Below are 24,038 nucleotides of genomic sequence, written 5' to 3'. Positions count from 1 at the left end.
GGAGCACTTTGAGGTCCGTGGTAAAAAAGGAAATATCTTCACCTAAAAACTAGACAGAAACATTCTGAGAAACTTCTCTGTGATGTGTGCATTCATCTCAAAGAGTTGAAACTTTCTTTTGATTCAGCAGTCTTGAAATACTCTTTTTGTAGAATCTGAAAGTGGATATTTGAAGCTCTTTGAGGCCTCTGGTGGAAACGGAAATATCTTCATATAAAAATTAGTCGGAAGCATTCTGAGAAACTACTTTGTGATGTGTGCATTGATCTCACAGAGTTGAACCTGACTTTTGATTGAGCAGTTTGGAAACACTCTTTTTGGAAAATCTGCAAATGGATAATTGGAAGGATTTGAGGACTTTGGTGAAGAAGGAAATATCTTCACATGAAAACTAGACAGACGCATTCTGAGAAACTTCTTTGTGATGTGGACATTCACATCACAGTTGAGCCTGTCTTTCGAGTGAGCAGCTTTGAAACCCTCTTTCTGTGCAATCTGCAGTTGGATATTTGTAGTGCTTTGAGGCCTACGGTGGAAAAGGAAATACCTTCACATAAAAACTAGACAGAAGCATTCTGAGAAACTTCTTTGTGATGTGTGCATTCATCTCACAGAGTTGAACCTTTCTTTTGATTGAGCAGTTTTCAAACAGTCTTTCTGCACTATCTGGAAATGAATATTTGGAGTGATCTGAGGCCTATGGTGGAAAAGGAAATATCACATAAAAAATAGACAGAAGCATTCTGAGAAACTACTTTGTGATGTGTGCATTCATCTCACAGAGTTGAAACTGTCTTTTGATTGAGGAGTTTGGAAACCATCTTTTTTGTGGGTTCTGCAAAGGGATAATTTGTGAGCCCTTTGAGGCCTCTGGGGAAACAGGACATATCTTCAAATAAAAACTAGACAGAAGCATTCTGAGAAAATATTTGTGATGTGTGCTTTCTTTCCACAGGGTTGAAATTTTCTTTTCATTGAGCAGTTTGGAAAGAGTCTTTTGTGGAATCTGCAAATGGATATTTGGAGTGCTTTGTGTCCTATGGTGGAAAAGGAAATATCTTCACATAAAAACTAGACAGAAGCATTCTGAGAAACTACTTTGTGATGTGTGCATTCATCTCACAGAGTTGAAACTGTCTTGATTGAGGAGTTTGGAAACCATCTTTTTCTAGAATCTGCAAATGGATAATTTGTGAGCCCACTGAGGTCTCTGGGGAAATAGAAAATATCTTCAAATAAAAACTGGACAAAGCATTCTGAGGAGCTTCTTTGTGATGTGTGCTTTCCTCTTGCAGTGTTGAAACTTTCTTTTGATTGAGCAGTTTGGAGACAGTCTTTTTGTAGAATCTGAAAATGGATATTTAGAGGAATTTGAGGCGTATGGTGGAAAAGGAAACATCTTCACAGAAAAAGTAGACGGAATCATTCTGAGAAACGTCTTTGTGATGTGTACATTCATCTTAAAGAGTTGAACCTCTCTTTGGAATGAACAATTTTGAAATAATCTTTTTGTAGAATCTGCAAGTGGAGATTTGGAGTCCTTTAGTCCTATGGTAGAAAAGAAAATATCTCCACATAAAAACTAGAGAGAAGCATTCCAAGAAACTCCCTTGTGATGTGTGAATTCATCTCACAGAGTTGAACCTTTCTTTTGATTGAGCAGTTTTGAAACACTCTTTTTGTAGAATCTGCAAGTGGATATTTAGAGCGATTTGAGGCCTGCGGTGGAAAAGGAAATATCTTCACATGAAAACTACACAGAAGCATTCTGGGAAACTACTTTTTCATGTGTGCATTCATCTCACAGAGTTGAACCTTTCTTTTGATTAAGCAGTTTGGAAACGTTCTTTTTGTAGAATCTGCAAAGGGAAATTTTTGAGCCAATTGAGGCCTATGGGGAAATAGGAAATATCTTCACATAAAAACTAGACAGAATCTTTCTGAGAAACTTCTTAGTGTTGTGTGCATTTATCTCATAGAGATGAACCTTTCTTTTCATTGAGCAGTTTTGAAACAGTCTTTTTATAGTATCTGCAAGTGGATATTTGGAGTGATTTGAGGCCTATTTTTGAAAAGGAAATATCTTCACATAATATCTGGACTGAAGCATCCTGAGAAACTTCTTTGAGATGTTTGCATTCATCTCACAGAGTTGAATATTTCTTTTGATTGAGTAGTTTGGAAATAGTTGATTTGTAGAATTTGAAAAGGGAAATTTGTGAGCCCATTGAGGCATTTGGGGAAATCAGAAATATCTTCACATAAAAACTCGACATGAGCAATCTAAGACGCTACTTTGTGATGTGAGTTTTCATCCCACAGAGTTGAAACTTTCTTTTGATTGAGCAGTTCAGAAACAGTCTTTTTGTAGAATCTGAAAAATGCATATTTGGAGCGCTTTGAGTCCCATGGTGAAAAAGGAAAAATCTCATAAAAACAAGGCAGAGGAATTCTGAGAAACTTCTTTGTCATGTGTGCATTCATCTCACAGAGTTGAACATTTCTTTTGATTGAGTTGTTTTGGAAAAGTCTTTTTGTAGTATCTTTAAATGGATATTCGGAGTGCTTTGAGGCCTACGGTGGAAAAGGAAATATCTTTGCATAAAAACTAGACAGAAGCATTCTGAGAAACTACTTTGTGATGAGTGAATTCATCTCACAGAGTTCAAACTTGCTTTTTATTGCACAGTTTGGAAACAGTCTTTTTTATAGAAGCTGCAAAGGGATATTTGTGAGTCCCTTGTGGCCTGTGGGGATGTAGGAAATATCCTCAGAGAAAAGCTAGACAGAAGCATTCTGAGAAATTCTTTGTGATGTGTGCTTTCAGTCCACAGAGTTGAAACTTTCTGTTGATTGAGCAGGTTACAAAAAGTCTTTTGTAGAATATATAAATGGAAATTTGGAGCACTTTGAGGCCTATAGTGAAAAAGGAAATACCTTCACATAAAAACTAGACAGAAGCATTCTGAGATACTCCTTTGTGATGTGTGCATTTATCTCACAGAGTTGAACATTTCTTTTGATTGAGTAGTTTGGAAACAGACTTTTTGTAGTATCTGCAAATGGATATTTGGAGATCATTGGGGACTACAGTGAAAAAGAAAATAACTTCAGATAAAAACTAGACAGAAGCATTCTGAAAAACTGCTTTGTGATGTGTGCATTCATCTCACAGGGTTGAACGTTTGTCTTGATTGAGCAGTTTGGAAACAGTCTTTTTGCGATATATGCATATGGATATTTGAATGCTTTGAGGCCTATGGTGAAAAACAAATATCTTCACATAAAAACTAGACAGTAGCATTCTCAGAAACTTCTTAGTGTTATGTGCATTCATCTCACAGTGTTAAACTTTTCTTTTCATTGAGCAGTTTAGAAACAGTCTTTTTGTAGTATCAGCAAATGGATATTTGGAGATCATTGAGGCCTACAGTGAAAAAGAAAATAACTTCAGATAAAAACTAGACAGAAGCATTCTGAGAAACTTTTTTGTGATGTGTGCATTCATCTCACAGATTCGAATATTTCTTTTGATTGAGCAGTTTGGAAAGAGACTTTTCATAGAATCTGCATGGGGATGTTTGTGAGCCCTTTTTGTCCTATGGTATAATAGGAAATATATTTAAATAAAAACAAGACAGAAGTATTCTGAGAAACTTCTTTCTGATGTGTGCATTCATCTCACAGAGTTGAAAATTTCTTTTGATTGAGCAGGTGGGAAGCTTTGTTTTTGAAGAATCTGCAAATGGATATTTGGAGCGATTGGAGTCCAATGGTGAAATAGGAAATATATTCGCATAAAAACTAGAGAGAAGCATTATGAGAAACTTCTTTGTGATGTGTGCATTCATCTCAGAGAGTGGAACTTTTCTTTTGATAGAGCAGTTTGGAAACACTCTTTTTGTGGTATATGCAGACGGATATTTCTGACCAGTTTGAGGCCTGGGGTGAAAAAGGAAATATCTTCACATAGAAACTAAACAAAGCATTCTGAGAGACTACTTTGTGATGTATGCTTTCATCTCACAGAGGTGAAATTTCCTTTGATGGAGCAGTTTGGAAGCAGTCTTTTTGTAGTATCTGCAGAGGGATATTTGTGACAGGATTAAGGCTAGGGATGAAAAAGGCAATATCTTCATATAAAAACAGGACAGAATCGTTCTGAAAGACTTCTTTGTGATTTGGGCATTCATCTCACAAAGTTGAACATTTCTTTTGATTGAGCAGGTTGGAAACACTCTTTTTGGAGAATCTGCAAATGGATATTTGGAGTGCTTTGAGGCCTATGGTGAAAAAGGAAATATTTTCAGATAAATACTAAACAGAAGCCTTCTGAGAAACATATTTGGATTGTGTTCATTCATCTCACAAACCTGAAATTTCTTTTGATTGAGCAGTTTGGAAACAGTCTTTTCATAGAATCTGCCAAGGGATATTTGTGATCCCATTGTGGCCTATGTGGAAATAGGAAATATCTTCACATAAAAACTGGACAGGAAGTTTCTGAGAAACTTCTTTGTGATGTGTGCTTTCATCTCACTGAGTTGAAACTTTCTTTTGATTGAGTAGTTTGGAAAGAGCCTTTTTGTACAATCTACAAATGGATATTTGGAGCGCTTTGAGGCCTAAGTTGAAAAAGGAAGTATCTTCACATAAAAACTAGACAGAAGCATTCAGAGAAACTTCTTTCTGATATGTGCATTCATGTCACAGAGTTGAACCTTTTTTTTGAGCAGTTTTGAAACAGTCTTTTTGTAGTATCTGCAAGTGGCTATTTGGAGTGTTTTGAGACACATGGCTGACATGGAAATATGTTCACATAAAAACTAGACAGAAACATTCTGAGAAACTTCTTTGTGATATGTGCATTCATCTCACAGAGGTGAACATTTCTTTAGATTGAACAGTTTTGAAACATTCTTTTTCTTAGAATCTGCAGGTGGATATTTGGAGTGGTTTGAGACCTATGGTGGAAAAGGAAATATCTTCACATAAAAACTAGACAGAAACATTCTGAGAAACTTCTTTGTGATGTGAGCATTCATCTCACAGAGTTGAATTTCCTTTTCATTGAGCAGTTTTGGAAACCTCTTTTTGTAGAATTTGCACGTGTATATTTTGAGCGCTTTGTGGCCTAAAGTGGAAAAGGAAATATATTCACATATAAACTAGACAGAAACATTCTGAGAAACTTCTTTATGATGGGTGCATTCACATCACAGAGTTGAAAGTTTCTTCTGATTGAGCAGTAGGGAAACAGTCGATCTGTAGAATCTGCGATGGGATATTTGTAAGCCCATTGTGGCCTATGGGGAAATAGGAAATATCTTCACATAAAAATTAGACAGAAAAATTGTGAGAAACTACTTTGTGATTTGTGCTTTCGTCTCAGAGAGCTGAAACTTTCTTTGATTGAGCATTTTGGAAACAGTCTTTTTGTAGAATCTGCAAGTGGGTATTTGGTGTGCTTTGAGGCCTATGGCAAAAAAGGAAATATCCTCACATAAAAACTAGACAGAAGCATTCTGAGAAGATTATTTGTGATGCGTGCATTCATCTCACAGAGTGGAACCTTTCTTTTGATTGAGCAGTTTCGAAATGCTCTTTAATAGAATCTGCATGTGGATATTTGGAGCACTTTGAGGCCTATGATGGAAAAGGAAATATCTTCATATAAAAACTACACAGAAGCATTCTGAGGAACATCTATGTGATGTGTGCATTTATCTCAAAGAGTTGCACCTTTCTTTTGATGGAGCAGCTTGGAAGCAGTCTTTTTGTAGTATTTACAGAGGTATATTTGGGACAGGTTTAAGGCCAGGGGTGCAAAAGGCAATATCTTCACATAAAAACCACACAGAATAATTCTGAGATACTTCTTTGTGATGAGGGCATTCATCTCACAGAAATGAACCTTTCTTTTGTTTGAGAAGTTGCCTAATATCCCTTCACAAATTGTGGAAACACAATATTTCCAAGCTGCTGAATCAAAAGAATGGCTTAACTCTGTGAATTAAATCCACACATCACAAAGCAATTCTACAGATAGCTTCCTTTTAGTTTTTATATGGAGATACTCTCTTTTTCACCATAGGACTCAATGAGCTCCCAAGTGTCCCTAGGCCGATTCAACAAAAACAGTGTTACCAAATTGGTGAATCAAAAGAAAGGCTTAACTTTCTGAGAGGAATCCAAATCCACCAAAGCAGTTTCACAGCTTCCTTCTAGTTTTATTCTGAGAGTATACAGTTAGTCACCGTAGGCATCAATGCACTGCAAAATGTCCCTTCACTGATTCTACAAAAAACGTGTTTCCAACATGTTGCATCAAAAGGAAGGTTGAACTCTGTGAGTTGAATCCACACATCACAAAGCAGCTTCAAAGATAGCTTCCTTCTAGTGTTTATCTGGGGATATTCTGGTTGTCACCATAGCCCACAATGTGCTCCCAAATGTTGCTTCCCAGATTCCGGAAAAGGAGTGTTTTGAACCTACTGAATCAATAGGAAGGTTTACCTCTGTGAGAAGAATGCACACATCACAAGGCAGTATTACAGATAACTTCTTTCTATTTTTTTATGGAAGGATATTCGCTTTTTCACCATAGGCCTCATTGAACTCCCAAATGTCCCTTTGCTCTTTCAATAAAAACCTTGTTTCCAAACTGCTGAATCAAAAGAAAGGATTAACTTTGTGAGATGAATCCACAGATCTGCAGTTTCACAGATAGCTTCTTTCTAGTTTTTACCTGGAAATGTTGGCTTTTTCAAAATAGGCCTTAATGAACTCCCAAATTTCCCTTCGTAGATTCTATAAAAATAGTGTTTCCAAATGATGGAATCCAAAGAGACGTTTAAGTCTGTGAGATGAATCCAAACATCATAAAGTAGTTTCACAGATACCTTCTGTTTAGTTTTTGTTTCAGGATATTCAGTTTGTCATGATAAGATTCAATGCACTCCCAAATGTCCCTTCACAGATTCCATGAAAGGATTGTTTCTGAGCTGCCAAATCAAAAGAGAGGTTTAACTCTATCAGATGAATCCACACATCACAAAGCAGTTTCACAGAAAACTTCTTTCTAGTTTTTATTGGGGGATATTCACTTTGTCCAAAAAGGCCCCAATGAGCTCCAAAATGTCACTTTGCAGCTTGTATAAAAACAGTGTTTCCAAACTGCTGAACCAAAAGAAAAGTTTAACTCTGTGACATGAATCCACACATCAAAAAGCAGTTTCACAGATAGCTTCTTTCTAGTTGTTATCTGGGGATATTCACTTTTTCATGTAGGCCTCAATGAGCTCACAAACTTCCCTTCACAGATTCTACAAAAGAATGGTTGCCAACCTGCAGAATCAAAAGAAACGTTTAACTCTGTGAGATGAATCCACACATCACAAAGCAGTTTCACAGGTAATTGCTTTGTTGTTTTTATCTGGGGATATTTGCTTTTTCGTCATAGGCCTCAATGGGCTCCCAAATATACCTTCACAGAATCTAACAAAACAGTGTTTACTAATTTCTGAATCAAAAGAAAGCTTTAACTCTGTGAGATGAAGCCATACATCACAAAGCAGTTTCACAGATAAATTCTTTCTAGTTTTTATCTGGGGATATTCAGTTTGTCACCATAGGCCTCAATGCACTCCAAAATGTCCTTTTGCAGATGCTAAAAAAGGACTGTTTCCAACCTGCTGAATGAAAAAGAACGTTTAGTTCTGTAAGAAGAATCCTCACATTGCAAAGCGGTTTCACAGAGAGCTTCTCTCTAGTTTTTATCTTTGGATACTTGCTTTTTCACCATAGGCCAAAAAGAGCTCCCAAATATTTCCTCACAGATTCTACAACAAGAGTGTTTTGAAACTACTTAACCAAGAGGAAGTTTTAACTCTCTGAGATGAATCCACACATCATAAAGCAGGTTAGCTTGTGGCTTATTTCTAGTTTTTATCTGGGGATATTGGCTTTTTCTCTATAGGCCTCGATGCGCTCACTAATGTCAATTTGCAGATTCTACAAAAAAAGTGTTTGCAAACTACTAAATCAACAGAAAAGCTTAACTCTGTGAGATGAATCCACACATCACAAAGCAGTTTCACAGATAGCTTCTTTTTAGTTTTTATCTTGCGATACTGGCTTTTTCACCATAAGCCTCAATGAGCCCCTAAATATCTCTTTGCAGATTCTACTCAAACAGTGTTTAAAAACTGCTGAATCAAAAAAATGGTTTATCTCTCTGAATTGAATCCACACATCACAAAGTGGTTTCACAGATATCTTCTTTCTAGTTTTTATATGGGGATATTTAGTTCGTCACCATAGGCCTCAGTGAGCTCCCAAATACCCGTTTGCAGATTCTACAAAAACAGTGTTTCCAAATTGCTGTATCAAAAGAAAGGTTTAACTCTGAGAGATGAATCCACACATCACAAAGCAGTTTCACAGATAACTTCTTTCTACTTTTTATTTGGAGTTATTCGGTTTATCACTGTAGCCCTCAATGTACTCCCTAATGTCCTTTTGCAGATACTAAAAAAGGACTGTTTCCAACCTGCTGAATTAAAAGAAAGGTTCAAGTCTGTGAGAAGAATCCACACATCTCTAAACAGTTTCACAGCTAACTTCTTTCTAGTTTTTATTTGGGGATATTCTCTTTTTCACCTTAGGCCTCAACAAGTTGCCAAATGTCTTTTCATGGATTCTAGAAAAGCAATGTTTCCAAACCGCTGATTCAGAAGAAAGGTTTACTTCTGTGAGATGAATCCACACGTCATGGAATAGTTTCACAGATGGCTTCTTTCTACTTTTCATCTTCGGATATTCAGTTTGTCACCATAGGCGTCAATGCACTATCAAATGTCCCTTTGTGGATTCTACAAAAGGACTGATCCCAACCTGCTGAATCAATAGAAAGGTTTACCTCTGTGAAATGAATCCACACATCACAAAGCAGTATGGGAGATTCTACAAAAGGGCTATTTCCATTCTGATAAATCAAAAGAAAGGTTTAAATCTTTGAGACGAATCCACACATCACAGAGCAGCTTCACAGGTAGCTTCTTTCTAGTTTTTATCTTTGGATATTCAGTTTGTCACCATAGACCACAATGCACTCCCAAATGCTTCTTGGCAGATTCTACAAAAGGACTGTTTTTAACCTGCTGAATCAAAAGAAAGTATTAACTCTGTGAGACTAATGCACACACCATAAAACAGTTTCTCAGATGGCTTATTTCTAGTTTTTTTCTTCTTCAAATAGAGTATTTCCAAACTGCTGAATCAAAAGAAAGGTTTAACACTATGAGATGCATCCACACATCACAAGGCAGTTTCACACAGAGCTTCCTTCTAGTTTTTATCTGGGGATATTTGCTTTTTCACCCTAGGCCTCAATGAGCTCCAAATTGTCCCTTCACAGATTCTATAACAACATTGTTTCCAAACCAAGGAATCAAAAGAAAGATTTCTTTCTGTGAAATGAATCCATACACACAAAGCGTGTCACAAACAGCTTCTTTCTAGTTTTTATGTGGGGATATTTGGTTTGTTACACCAGGCCTCAATGGCTCCGAAATGTCTCTTCTAAGATTCTACAAAAAGTCTGTTTCCAACCTGCTTAATCAAAACAAAGTTTTAACTCTGAGAAGAATCCACATATCACAAAGCAGTTTCACAAAGAAATTCTTTTTATTTTTTATCTGGAGATAATCACATTTTCATCATAGGCCTAAATGCATCTCAAAATATCCCTACAGAGATGTTTTAAAAAGAGTGTTTCCAAACTGCTGCATCAAAACAAAGGTTTAACACTCTGAGTTGAATCCACTCATCACAAAGTAGTTTCACAGTTAGCATCATTCTAGTTTTTATCTGGGGATATGCAGTTTATCACCACAGGTCAGAATGTACTCCCAATTTTCCTTTCACAGATTCTGCAAAAGGACTGTTTCTATCGTGCTGAATTAAAAAAAAAAGTTTATTTCTGTGAGAAGAATGCACATATCACAAAGAAGTTTCACAGATAACTTCTTTCTACTTTTTACCTGGGGATATTCACAGTTTCACAATAGGCCTCAATGTGCTCCTAAATTTCCCTTCACAGACTCTATACAAACAGTTTGTCCAAACTGCTGAATCAAAAGAAAAGTTTAATTCTGTGAGTTGAATCCAAACATCACAGAGCAGTTTCAGAGATAGCTTCCTTCCAGTTTTTGTCTGGACGTATTTTCTTTTACACCATAGGCCTCAATAAGCTCCCAAATGTTCCTTCGTGGATTCTATGCAAACAGTGTTTTCAAACTGCTAAAGGAAAAGAAAGTTTTAACTCTCTGAGTTGAATTCAAACATGACAAAGCAGTTTCACAGATAGCTTCTTTTTAGTTTTTATCTCAGTATATTCTGTTTGCCACCATTGGCCTCAATGTGCTCCCAAATGTCACATTACAGATTCTACAAAAAGACTATTTTTAACCTGCTGAATCAAAAGAAAGTTTTAACCCTGTGAGAAGAATCCACAGATCACAAAGCAGTTTCACAGATAACTTCTTTCTGGTTTTTATCTGGAGTTATTTGCTTCTTCACTAAAGGCCTCAATGAGCTCCAAAATACCCCTTCACAGTTTCTACAATAACAGTGTTCCAAACTGCTGAATGAAAAGAGAAGTTTAACTTCCTGAGGTAAATCCACACATCACAAAGCAGTTTCACAGACAGCGTCTTTCTAGTTTTTATCTGGGGATATTCAACTTGTCGCCAAAGACCACAATGCGCTCCAAAATGTCCCTTTGCAGAGTCCTCAAAAGGACTGTCATAAACTGCTGAATCAAAAGAAAGGTTTAACTCTGTGAGTTGAATCCACATATCATGAAACAGTTTCATAGCTAGCTTCTTGCTAGTTTTTATCTGGGAATATTCGTTTTGTCACAATAGGCCTCAATTTGCTCCCAAATGTCCCTTTGCAGACCCTACAAAAGAACTGTTTCCAATCTGCTGAATCAAAGAAATGTTCAACTCTGTGAGAAGAATCCACACATCACAAAGCAGTTTCACATATACCTTATTTCCAGTTTTTATCTGGGGATATTTTCTTTTTCACCATATACATCAATGAGCTCCTAAAAGTCCCTTGGCAGATCTACATAAACAGAATTTCCAAACTGATGAACAAAAGGTAATTTTAAACACTGTGAGGTGAATCCAGACATCACAAACCAGTTTCACAGATAGCTTCTATCTAGTTTTTATCTGGGGATATTCTGTTTGTCATCATAGGCATAAATGCACTACAAAATGTACCTTCACAGATTCTACAAAGAGACTGGTTCCAACCAACTGAATCAAAAGAAAGGTTTAACTGTGTGAAATGAATTCACACATAACAAATCAGTTTCACAGATAGCTTCTTTCTGGTTTTTATCTGGGGATATTCCCTTCTTCACCATAGGCATCAATGCACTCCCAATTGTCCCTTCACAGATTCTACAAAAGAAATGTTTCCAGTCTGCTGACACAAAAAAAGGTTTAATTCTGTGATATGAATCCACACATCACAAAGCAGTTTCATAGAAAATTTCTTTCTAGTTTTTATCTAGGGATATTTGCCTTTTCACCTTACGCCTCAATTCTCTCTCAAATATCTTTTCATAGATTTCACAAAAACAGTGTTTCCAAACTGCTGAATCAAAAGAGAGTTTTACCTCTGTGAGATGAATCCACACAATGCAAAGCAGTTTCACAAATTGCTTCTTTCTTGTTTTTATCTGTGGTTATTCTGTTTCTCACCACAGGCCAAAATGTGCTCCCAAATGTCCCTTCGCAGATTCTACAAAAGACCTGTTCCCAACCTGCTGAATCAAAAGAAAGGCTTATTGACCTGAGAAGAATCCACACATCACAAAGCAGTTTCACAGATAACTTCTTTCTATATTTTATCTGGGGATATTTTCTTTTTCACCATAGGCCTGAATGAGCTCCTAAATGTCCCTTCACAGACTCTACAAAAAAAAGTGTTCTCAAACTGATGAATCAAAACACAGGTTTAATTCTGTGAGATGAATCAAAACATCAAAAAGCAGTTTCACTGATAGCTTCTTGGTAGTTGTTATATGGCGACAATCACTTTTTTACCATGGGCCTCAATAAGCTCCCAAATGTTTTTTCTCATATTCTACAAAAACAGTGTTTCCAAACTGCTGAATCAAATGAAAGATTTAACTCTGTGAGATGAATCCATACGTAACAAAGCAGTTTCATAGATAGCTTCTTTTTAGTTTTTAACTAAGGATATTCCCTTTTCCACCATAGGCCTCAATGAGTTCCAAACTGTCCTTTTGCAGATTCTACAAAAACAGTATTTCCTAACTGCTGAATCAAAAGAAAGGTTTTCTTCTGTGAGACGAATCCACATATCACAGAGCAGTATCACAGATAGCTTCTTTCTAGTTTTTATCTGAGGATATTCTATTTATCAACATAGGCCAGAATGCAGACTCAACTATCCCTTTGTAGATTCTACAAAAACAGTGTTTCCAAACTGCTGAATCAAAAAAAAAAAGTTTAAACCTGTGAGATAAATCCACACATCCCAAAGCAGTTTCACAGATAGCTTATTTCTAGTTTTTATCTGGGGATATTTGGTTTTACAACATAGGTGTCAATGAGCTCCCAAATGTCCCTTCGCAGACTCAACCACAACAGTGTTTCAAAACTGCTGAATGAAAAAAAGAGGCTTAATTCTGTGAGATGAATTTACACATCACAAAGCAATTTAACAGATAGCTTCTTTCCAGTTTTATCTGGGGATGTTCTCTTCCACACCACAGGTCAGAATGCACTCTAAATGTCTCTTTCCAGAATCTACAAAAGGACTGTTTCCAAGCTGCTGAATCAAAAGAAAGGTTTAACTCTGTGAGATGAATCCATATGTCACAAAGCAGTTTCACAAATAGCTTCTTTCTAGTTTTTATATGGAGATATTTGCTTTTTCACAATAGGCCTCAATGCACTACCAAATCTCCCTTTGCAGATTCTTGAAAAGGACTGTTTCCAACCTACCGAATCAAAAAAAGTTTAACTCTGTGAGATAAATCCAGACATCATAAAGCAGTTTCACAGGTAGCTTCTTTCTAGTTTTTATCTGGGGATATTCAGTTTGTCACAATAGACCTCAACACACTCCAAAAATGTCCCTTCATAGATTCCCCAATAACACTTTTTCCAAACTGTTGAATCAAAAGAAAGGTTTAACTCTCTGAGATAAATCCACACATCACAAAGCAGCTTCACAGAAACTTCTTTCTAGTTTTTATCTTGAGATATCCAGTTTGTCAGTATAGTCCTCAATGCTCCCCAAAATAACCCTTCACAGATTCTACAAAAGGACTGTTTCCAACATGCTGAATCAAAATGAAGTTTTAACTCTCTGAGATGAATCACACACAACAAAGCAGCTTAACAGATAGCTTCTTTCTAGTTTTCATCTGGGGATATTCATTTTTTCGCCATAGGCCTCAATGAATTCCAAAATGTCCCTCACAGAATCTACAGAAACAGTGTTTACAACATCCTAATCAAAAGAAAGGCTTAACTCTGTGAGATAAATCTACACATGACAAAGCATTTTCACAGTTAGCTTCTTCCTATTTTTTATCTGGGGATATTGGCTTTTTCACCACAGGCCACTGTTCTCTCCGAGATGTCCTTTTGCACATTCTACAAAAATAGTGTTTCCAAACTGGTGATTCAAAATCGAGGTTTAAATCTGTGAGACAAATCCTCACATCAAAAAGCAGTTTCACTGATAGCTTCTTTCTGTGTTTATCTGGGGATAATTGCCTTTTCACCATGGGCATCAATGAGTTCCCAAATGTCCCTTCACAGATCCTACAAAACAGTGTTTCCAAATAGCTGAATCAAAAGAAAGATTTAACTCTGTGAGATGAATACAAACATCACAAAGCAGTTTCACAGAGAGCTTCTGTCTAGTTTTTAACTGTGAATATTACTTTCTTTACCATAGGCCTCATGAGCTCCCAAATGTCCCTTCACAGATTCTGCAAAAAAAAAAAAAATGTTTCCAAAGTGCAGAACAGAAAAGTTTACCTCTGTGAGATGAATCCACACATCAGAAAGCAGTTTCACAGGTAGCTTCTTTTTAGTTTTTATCTGGGGATATTCGGTTTTTTCACCATAGTCCTCAATGCTCTCCCAAATATCCATTCACAGATTCAACAGAAAGTGTTTCCAATGTGCTGAATCAAAAGAAAGATTTAACTCTTTGAGATGAATCCATACATCACAAAGCGGATTCACAGATAGCTTCATTCTACTTTTTATCTGGGAATATTCAGTTTTTCACCGTTGGTCTCAGTGAGTTCCAAAATATCCATTCACAGATTCTACAAAAACAGTGTTTCCAAGCTGCTGAATATAATGAAAAGCTTAACTCTCTGAGATGAATCCACACAACACAAAGCAATTTAACCAATAGCTTCATTTTAGTTTTTATCTGGGTTTATTCCCTTTTTAACCACAGGACTCAATTCACTCCCAATGTCCTTTTGCAGATTTTACAAAAACAGTTTTTCAAAACTGCTGAATCAAAAGAAAGGTTTAATTCTATGAGATAAGTTGACACATCACAAAGCAGTTTAACAGACAGATTTTTTTTTTTAGTTTTTATCTGGAGATATTCAGTATTTCACTTTTGGCCTCAAAGAGATTTCAAATATCCCTCTGCAGATACTACAAATCAGTGTTTCCAAACTGCTGAATCAAAACAAAGGTTTAACAATGTGAGATGAATCCACACAACACAGTGCAGCCTAACAGGTATCTTCTTTCTAGTTTTTATATGGGGATATTCTCTTTTTCACCATAGGTTTCAATGAGGTCCCAAATATCCATTTGCAGATTCTACAAAAATAGTTTTTCCAAGGTGCTGAATCAAAGAAAAGTCTTAACTGTCTGAGATGAATCCATACATCACAAAGCAGTTTTGCAGATAGCTTCTTTGTAGTTTTTATCTGGAGATGTTTGCATTTTCACCATAGGACTCAATTCCCTCTCAAATGTCCTTTCATAGATTCTACAAAAACAGTGTTTCCAAACTGCTGAATCAAAACAAAGTTTTCCCTCTGTGAGATGAATGTGCATATAACAAAGCAGTTCACAGATAGCTTCTTTCTAGTTTTTATCTTGTGATTTTCTCTTTGTCACCATTGGCCTCAAAGAGCTCCCAAATGTCCCTTCATAGATTCTACAAAAACAGTGTTTCCAAACTGCTGAATCAAAAGAAAGGGTTAACTCTGCCAGACGAATTTACACAGACAAAATACTTTTCCACATATCTTCTTTCTAGTTTTTATTGGGGATATTCTCTTCATTACCATAGGCCTCAATGACCTCCCAAAAGTCCCTTTGAAGATTCTAAAGAAATAGTGTTTCCAACGTGCTGAATCGAAAGGATTAACTCTGAGAGATAAATGCACACATCACAAAGCAGTTTCACAGATAGCTTCTTTCTAGTTTTTATCATTGGGTATTTGCCTTTTCCCATTAGGCCTCAATGACTTCCCAAATTTCCCTTCACAGATTCTACAAAAACAGTTTTTCCAAACTGTTGAATCAAAAGAAAAATTTAAATCTGTGATATGAATGCACCATTCACAAAGCAGTTTCACAGATAGCTTCTTTGTAGTTTTTATTTGAGGATATTTGCCCTTTCACCATAGGACTCAAAGGCTTCCCTAATGCCCCTTCAAAGGTTCTACAAAACAGTGGTACAAACTGCTGAATGAATAGAAATGTTTATCTCTCTGAGTTGAATGCACACATCACAAAACAGTTTCTTAGATAGATTCTTTCTGGTTTTTATATGGAGACATTTCCTTTTTTACCACAGGCCTCAATGTACTCCCAAAAGTTCCTTTGACACTGCTACAAAAAACAGTGTTTCTGAACTGCTAAATCAAAAGAAATTTTTAAGTCTGTGAGATGAATCCACACATCCCAAGGCAGATTAACAAAAAAGCTTCTTTGTAGTTTTTATCTAGGGTTATTTATTTTTCACTATATGCATCAATGAGCACTTTGCAGATTCTACAAAAACATTGTTTCCAAACTGCTAAATCAAAAGAAAGGCTTAACTCTGTTAGATGAATCCACACAGCAACAGCAGTTTCACAGACAACTTTTTTCTAGTTTTTATCTGAGGATATTCACTTTTTCACCATGTGCTTCAAGCTCCCCCAAATGTGCCTTCACAGATTCTACAAAAAAAAATTTCCAAACTGTAGAATCAAAATAAAAGTTTCATTCTGTCATTTGAATGCGCACATCACAAAACAGTTGCTCAGATAGCTTCTTTCTGGTTTTTATGTGGAGATATTCGCTTTTTCACTATATCCATCAATGCGCTCCCAAATGTCCTTTTGTAGATTCTACAAAAACAGTGTTTCAAAACTGCTGATTGAAAATCAAGGTTTAACTCTGTCAGATGAATACACACATCACAAAGCAGTTCCTCAGATAGCTTCTTTCTAGTTTTTATCTCGGAATATACACTTCTCTGCCAGGGCCTCAATTAGCTCTGAAATGTTCCTTTGCAGATTCTACTAAAACAGTGTTTCCAAACTGCTGAATCAAAAGAAAGGTTTAACTCTGTGAGATGAATCCACACATCCCAAAAAAGTTTAACAGATAGCTCTTTTTTTTTTTTTTTAGTTTCTTTATGGGGATATTCACTTTTTCACCACAGGTCTCAAAGCACTCCCAAATATCCCTTTGCAGATTCTATAAAAAACAGTTTCCAAACTGCTGAATCCAAAGAAAGGTTTATCTCTGTGAGATGCTTCCACACATCACAAAACAATTTAACAAATAGCTTATTTCTAGGTTTTATCTGGGTATATTTGCCTCTTTACCATAGGCCTCAATGCCTTCCCAAATGACCTTTCAGAGGTTCTACAAAAACAGTGTTTCCAAACTGCTAATACAAAATAGATTTTTAACTCTCTTAGATGAATCCAGACATCAAAAAGTAGGTTCACAGCAAGCTGCTTTCTAGTTTTTATCTGGAGATATTCGCTTTTTCACCATAGGCATCAATGGGCTCCCAAATGTCTGTTTGTGGATTCTACAGAAACAGTGTTTCAAAACTGCTGAATTGAAACAAGTCTTTAACTCTGTGAGACGAATCTACACATCACAAAGCAGTTTCACATGCAGCTTCTTTCAAGATTTATCTTCGAATATTTTCTTTTTTATTGTAGGCCTCAATGTGTTTGCAGGTGTCCCTTTGTAGATTCTACAAAAACAGTGTTTCCAAACTGCTGAATGAAAAGGAAGTCTTAACTCGGTAAGCTGAATCCAAACATGACAAAGCAGTTTTGCAGATAGCTTCTTTCTTGTTTTTATACGGGGATAGTCGCTCTTTCATGGCTGGCTTCAATGCACTCCCAACTATGCCTTTGCAGATTCTACGGAAACAGAGTTTCCAACATGCTGAATCCAAAGAAAAGATTAACTCTGGAAGATAAATCCACACATCACAAATAACTTTCACATATAGCTTCTTTCTAGGTTTTATCAGTGAATATTTTCTTTTCCAATATTGTTCTCAATGAGCTCCCAAGTGTCCCTTGGCAGATTCTACAAAAACGTGGTTTCCAAACTACTGAATCAAAATATAGGTTTAAACCTTTGAGATGAATCCACACATCACAAATCAATTTCAAAGATAACTTCTTTCTAGTTTTTATCTGGGGATATATGTTTTTTTCACCATAGATTTAAAAGTGCTCCCAAATGTTCCTTCACAGATTCTAAAAAACAGTGTTTCCTAAATGTTGAATCAAAAGAAAGGCTAACTCTGTGAGTTGAATGCACACACCACAAAGCAGTTTCTCACATAGCTTCTTTCTAACTTTTATCTGGGGATATTCACTTTTTCACCATAGGCCTCAACGTGCTCCCAAATGTTCTTTCACAGAAACTACAAAAACAGTGTTTCCAAACTGCTGAATCAGAAGAAAGGTTTAACTCTGTGAGATGATTCCACACATCACAAAGCAGTTTGACAGATAACAACTTTCTAGTTTTTATCTGGGTATATCTTTTTATCACCAAAGGCCTCAATGAGCTCAAAAATGTCTTTTCACAAATTCTACAAAAACAGTGTGTCCAAACTGCTGAATCAAAAGGATGGTTTAACTCTATGAGATGAATGCACACTTCAAAAAGCAGTATCTCAGATAGCCTCCCTTCAGTTTATATCTGAATATATTTGCTTTTTCAACAAAGACCTCAATGCACTCCCAAATGTCCTTTCACAGGTCCTACAAAAACAGTGTTTCCAAACAACTGAATCAAAAGCAAGGTTTAACTTTCTTAGATGGATGCACACATCACAGAGGAGTTTCTCAGACACATTCTTTCTAGTTTGTAACTGGGGATATTCTCCTGTTCACCACAGGTCTCAGTCAGTTCCAAATGTCCCTTCAGAGATTCTACAAAAACAGTGTTTCCAACATGCTGAATCAAAAGAAGGATTTAACTCTGTGAGATGAATCCACACATCAAAAAACAGTATCTCAGATCGCTTCTTTCAGGTTTATATCCAAATATATTTCCTTTTTCATAAAAGACCTCAATGCTCTCCCAAAAGTCCGTTCAAAGGTTCTATAAAAACAGTGTTTCCAAACTCCTCAATCAAAAGAAATGTTTAACTCTGTGAGTTGAATGCACACTTCACAAAGAAGTTCATCAGATAGCTTCATTCTAGTTTTAATCTGGGAATATTCACTTTTTCATCATGGGACTCAAGGAGCTCTCAAATGTCCCTTTGCAGATTCTGCAAAAACGGTATTTCCAAACTGATGAATCAAAACAAAAATTTAAAACTCTGAGATGAATCCACACATCATAAAGCAGTTTCACCTATAGCTTCTTCCCAGTTTTCATATAAAGATATTGATTTTTCACCATAGACCTCAATACACTCCCAAATATCCTTTCATAGACTCTACAAAAAAAGTTTTTCCAAAATGATGAATGAAAAGAAGGATTTAACTCTTTGAGATGATTCCACACATCACAAATCAGTTCCTCAGATAGATTCTTTCAAGTTTCTTATAGGTATATTCCCTTTTTCACCATAGGCCTCAATGCAGTCCCAAATGTCCATTGCCAGATACTACAAAAGCAGTGTTTCCAAACTGCTGAATCAAAAGAAAGGATTAGCTCTGTGAGATGTATGTACACATCACAAAGTGGTTTCTCAGATATCTTCCTACCAGTTTTTATTTTGGGATATTCACTTTTTTACCATTGGCCTCAATGAGCTCCCAAAAGTCCATTCACAGGTTTTACACAAACAGTGTTTCCAAACTGCTGAATTAAAGTAATTGTTTAACTCTGTGAGATGAATGCACACATCATAAATCAGTTTCTCAGAAAGCTTCTTTAAACTTTTAATCTGAAGATATCCTTTTTCACCATAGACCTCATTATGATTCCAAATCTCATTTCACAGATTCTAAAAAGACAGTGTTTCCAAACTGTTGAATCAAAAGAAAAGTTTAACTCTGAGAGATGAATGCACTCTTCACAAAGCAGTTTCTCAGAAAGATTCTTTCTAAACAGTGTTTCCAAATTGCTGACACAAAAGAAAGGTTTATAACTGTGAGATGAATGAACACATCAAAGAGCAGATTCTCAGATAGCTTCCAACGAGTTTTTATCTTTGGACATTCACTTTTTCACAATTGGCCTCAATGAGCTCTGAAATGTCCACTCACTGAAAGTACAAAAACAGTGTTTCCAAACTCCTGAATCAAAAGAAATGTTTAACTCTGTGACATGAATGCACATATCATAAATCAGTTTCTCAGAAAGCTTCTTTCTAGTTTTTATCTGAAGATATTTTATTTTTCTCTAAAGGCACCAATGCACTCTGAAATGTCCTTTCACAGATTCTACAAAAACAGCATTTCCAAACTCCTCAATCAAAAGAAATGTTTAACTCTGTGCGTTGAATGCACACTTCACAAAGCATTTCATCAGATAGATTCATTCTAGTTTTAATCTGGGAATATTCACTTTTTCATCATGGGACTCAAGGAGCTGTCAAATGTCCCTCTGCAGATTCTGCAAAAACAGTGTTTCCAAGCTGATTAATCAAAATAAAAATTTAAATCTGTGAGATGAATCCACACATCACAAAGCAGTTTCACCAATAGCTTCTTTCCAGTTTTTATATAAAAATAATCGCTTTTTCACCATAGACTTCAATGCACTCCTAAATGTCCTTTCACAGGCTCTACAAAAAAGTTTTTCCTAACTGTTGAATCAAAAAAAGGTTTTACCTGTTTGAGATGAATCCACACACCACAAATCAGTTCCTCAGATAGATTTTTTAAAGTTTCTTATAGGGATATTCCCTTTTTCACCACAGGGCTCAATGTGGTCCCAAATGCCCATGCTCAGATTCTACAAAAACAGTGTTTCCAAACTGCTGAATCAAAAGAAAGGTTTAACTCTGTGAGATGAATACACCCATCACAAAGAGGTTCTTCAGAAATCTTTCTTATAGTTTTTATCTGATGATATTTTCTTTTTCACCACAGATCTCAATATGATCCCAAATTCCTGTCACACATTGTAGAAAAACAGTGCTTACAAATAGCCAAATCAAAAGAATGCTTTAATTCTGTGAGATGAATGCACACAACTCAAAGCAGTTTCTCAGAAAGCTTCCTTCTAGTTTTTATCTGAAAATAATTTATTTTTCAACATAGGTGAAAAGCACTCCCAAATGACTTTTACATATTTTACAAAAATAATGTTTCCAAACTGCTGAATGAAAAGAAAGGATTAACTCTGTGAGATGAATGCACACATCACAGAGTGGTTTCTCAGATACCTTCCTACCCATTTTTATTTTGGCATATTCGCTTTTTCACCATTGGCCTCAAGGAGCTCCCAAATGTCAATTCACAGATTTTACAAAAACAGTGTTTCCAAACTGCTGAATTAAAATAATGGTTTAACTCTATGATATGAATGCTCACATCATAAATCAATTTCTCAGAGAGCTTCTTTAAACTTTTAATCTGAAGATATTTTCTTTGTCACCATAGACCTCATTATGATCCCAAATGTCATTTCACAGATTCCGAAAACACTGTTTCCACACGGCTGAATCAAAAGGAAAGTTTAACTCTGTGAGATGAATGCAAACTTCCCAAAACAATTTCTCAGAAAGATTCTTTCTAAACAGTGTTTCCAAACTGCTGAAACAAAAGAAAATGTTCTCAGTGAGATGAATGAACACATCACAGAGCAGTTTCTCAGATAGCTTCCCTCGAATTTTTATCTTGGGACATTTGCTTTTTCACAATTGGCCTCAATTAACTCCGAAATGTCCACTCACAGAATGCACAAAAACAGTGTTTCCAAACTCCTGAATTAAAAGAAATATTTAACTCTGTGACATGAATGCACACATCATAAAGCAGTTTGTCAGAAAGCTTCTTTCTAGTTCTTACCTGAGGATATTTTATTTTTCTCCAAAGGCATCAATGCATTCCCAAATGTCCTTTCACAGATTCTTCAAAAGCAGTGTTTGCAAACTGCTGAATCAAAAGAAAGGTTTAACTCTGTGAGATGAATGCGAACATCACAAAGCTGTATCTCTGATAGCTTTCTACTACTTTTTATCCTGGGATATTCACTTTTTCAATATTGGCCTCAATGAGGTCTCAAATGTCCACTCGCAGAATGGACAGACACAGTGTTTCCAAACTGCTCCATCAAAAGAAAGGCTTCACTCTGTGAGATGAATAAAGACTTCACAAAGTAGTTACTAAGAGAACTTCTTTCTAATTTTATTATGAAGATATTTCCTTTCTCAACTCATGCTTCAATGCACTCCCAAGCATCCCTTCACAAATTCTACAAAGACAGTGTTTCCAAACAGCTGATTCAAAGAAACGTTTATCTCTGTGAGATTAATGCACACATCTCAAAGAAGTTTCTCAAAATCCTTTCTAGTTTTTATCTGAAATTATTTTCTTTTTCACCATAGGCTTCAAAACGCTCCAAAATATCCCTTGGCAGATTCTACAAAAACAGTTTTTCCAAACAGCTGAATAAAAAGAAAGGTTTAATTTTGCAAGATGAATGCACACACCACAAACCAGTTTCTCACATAGTTTCATTCTATTTTTAATCCTGGGATATTCGCTTTTTCCCCACTGGCCTCAGTGAGCTACCAAATGTCCGTTCTCAGAATGGACAAATATGGTGTTTCCAAACTGCTGAATAAAAAGAAATGTTTAACTCTGTGAGATGAATGCACACATCACAAAGCAGTTTCTCAGAAAGCCTCTTTCAATTTTTCATCTGAACATATTTTCTTTTTCACCATAGGCCTCAATGCACTCCCAAATATGCCTTTGCAGATACTACAAAAACAGTGTTTCCAAACTGCTGAATGAAAAGAGATCTGTAACTCTGTGAGATGAATGCACACATCACAAAGTGGTTTCTCAGATAGTTTCCTTCTAGTTTAAATCATGGGATTTTCACTTTTTTGCCACTGCCCTGAATGAGCTCCCAAATATCCCTTTGGAGATTCTACACAGTGTTTCCAAACTGCTGAATGAACAGAATGTTTTAACTCTGTGAGATGAATTCACACATCACAAAGCAGTTTCTGAGACAGCTTCCTTCTACTTTTTATCCTGGGATATTTGCTTTTTTGTTTTTGGCCTCAATGAGCTCCCAAATGTCCATTCGCAGAATGGACAAAAACAGTGTTTCCAAACTGCTGAATCAGAAGAAAGGTAAAACTCTGTGAGATGAATGCACAATCACAAAGAAGTTTCTCAGAAAGCTTCTTTCTAGTTTTTATCTGAAGATATTTTCTTTTTCACCATAAGCCTCAATGCGCTCCCAAATATCCCTTCACAGATTCTACAAAAACAGTGTTTCCAAACTGATGAATAAAAAGAAAGTTTTAAATATGTGAGTTAAATGCACACATCACCAAGAAGTTTCTCAGAAAACTTCCTTCTACTTTTTATCAGAAGATATTTTCCTTTTCACCACAGGCCTCAATGTGCTCCCAAATATCCCTTTGCAGATCCTTCAAAAACAGTGTTTCCAAACTGCTGAATGAAAAGAAAGGTTTAACCCTAGGAGATGAATGCACACATCACAAACCTTTTTCTCAAATTTCTTCCTCCTAGTTTTTATCCTGGGATAATTGCTTTTTCACCTTTGGTTTCAATGATCTCCCTGAGCTCATTGAGACATTTGGGAGCTCACTGAATCTTTCTGAGAAACTGCTTTGTGATGCATGCATTCATCTCTCAGAGGTCAAGCTCTCTTTTGATTCAGCAATTTGGAAACACTCTTTTTGTCTATTCTGCTAATGGACATTTTGGACCTCATTGAGGCCAATGGCAAACAAGTGAATATCCCAGCTTAAAAACAAGAAAGAGACTATCTGGCAAACTGCTTTGTGATGTGCACATTCATTTTCCAGAGATAAACATTTCTTTCAATTCAGCAGTTTTTAAACACTGTTTTTTAATGTTCTGTGAATGGACATTTGGGATCACTTTGAGGCCTATGGTGAAAAAGGAAATATCTTCACATAAAAACTAGAAGGAATCTTGCTGAGAAACTGCTTTGTGATGTTTGCATTCATTGCATGGAGTTAAACCTTTCTTTTGGCTCAGCAGATTGGAAACACTGTTTTTGTTCATTCTGTGAATCAACATTTAGGAGCTCATTGAGGCCAATGGCAAAAAAGGGAATATACCTCTATAAAAACTAGAAGGAAGCTATCTGAGATACTGCTTCATGATGTGTGCATTCATCTCTCAGAGTTAAAACTTTCTTTTGATTAAGCAGTTTAGTAACACTCTTTTGGTGCATTCTGTGAGTGGACAGCTGGGAGCACATTGTTGCCAATGGTGAAAAAGAAAATGTCTTCAAATTAAAACAAGAAAGAAGCTTTCTGAGAACACGCTT

The sequence above is a fragment of the Gorilla gorilla genome, chromosome 18 (assembly GCF_029281585.2).
Source record: "Gorilla gorilla gorilla isolate KB3781 chromosome 18, NHGRI_mGorGor1-v2.1_pri, whole genome shotgun sequence".
Taxonomy (NCBI): Eukaryota; Metazoa; Chordata; class Mammalia; order Primates; family Hominidae; genus Gorilla; species Gorilla gorilla.
The sequence above is the reverse complement of the archived record's forward strand: the minus strand, read 5'-3'. Positions refer to the sequence as shown.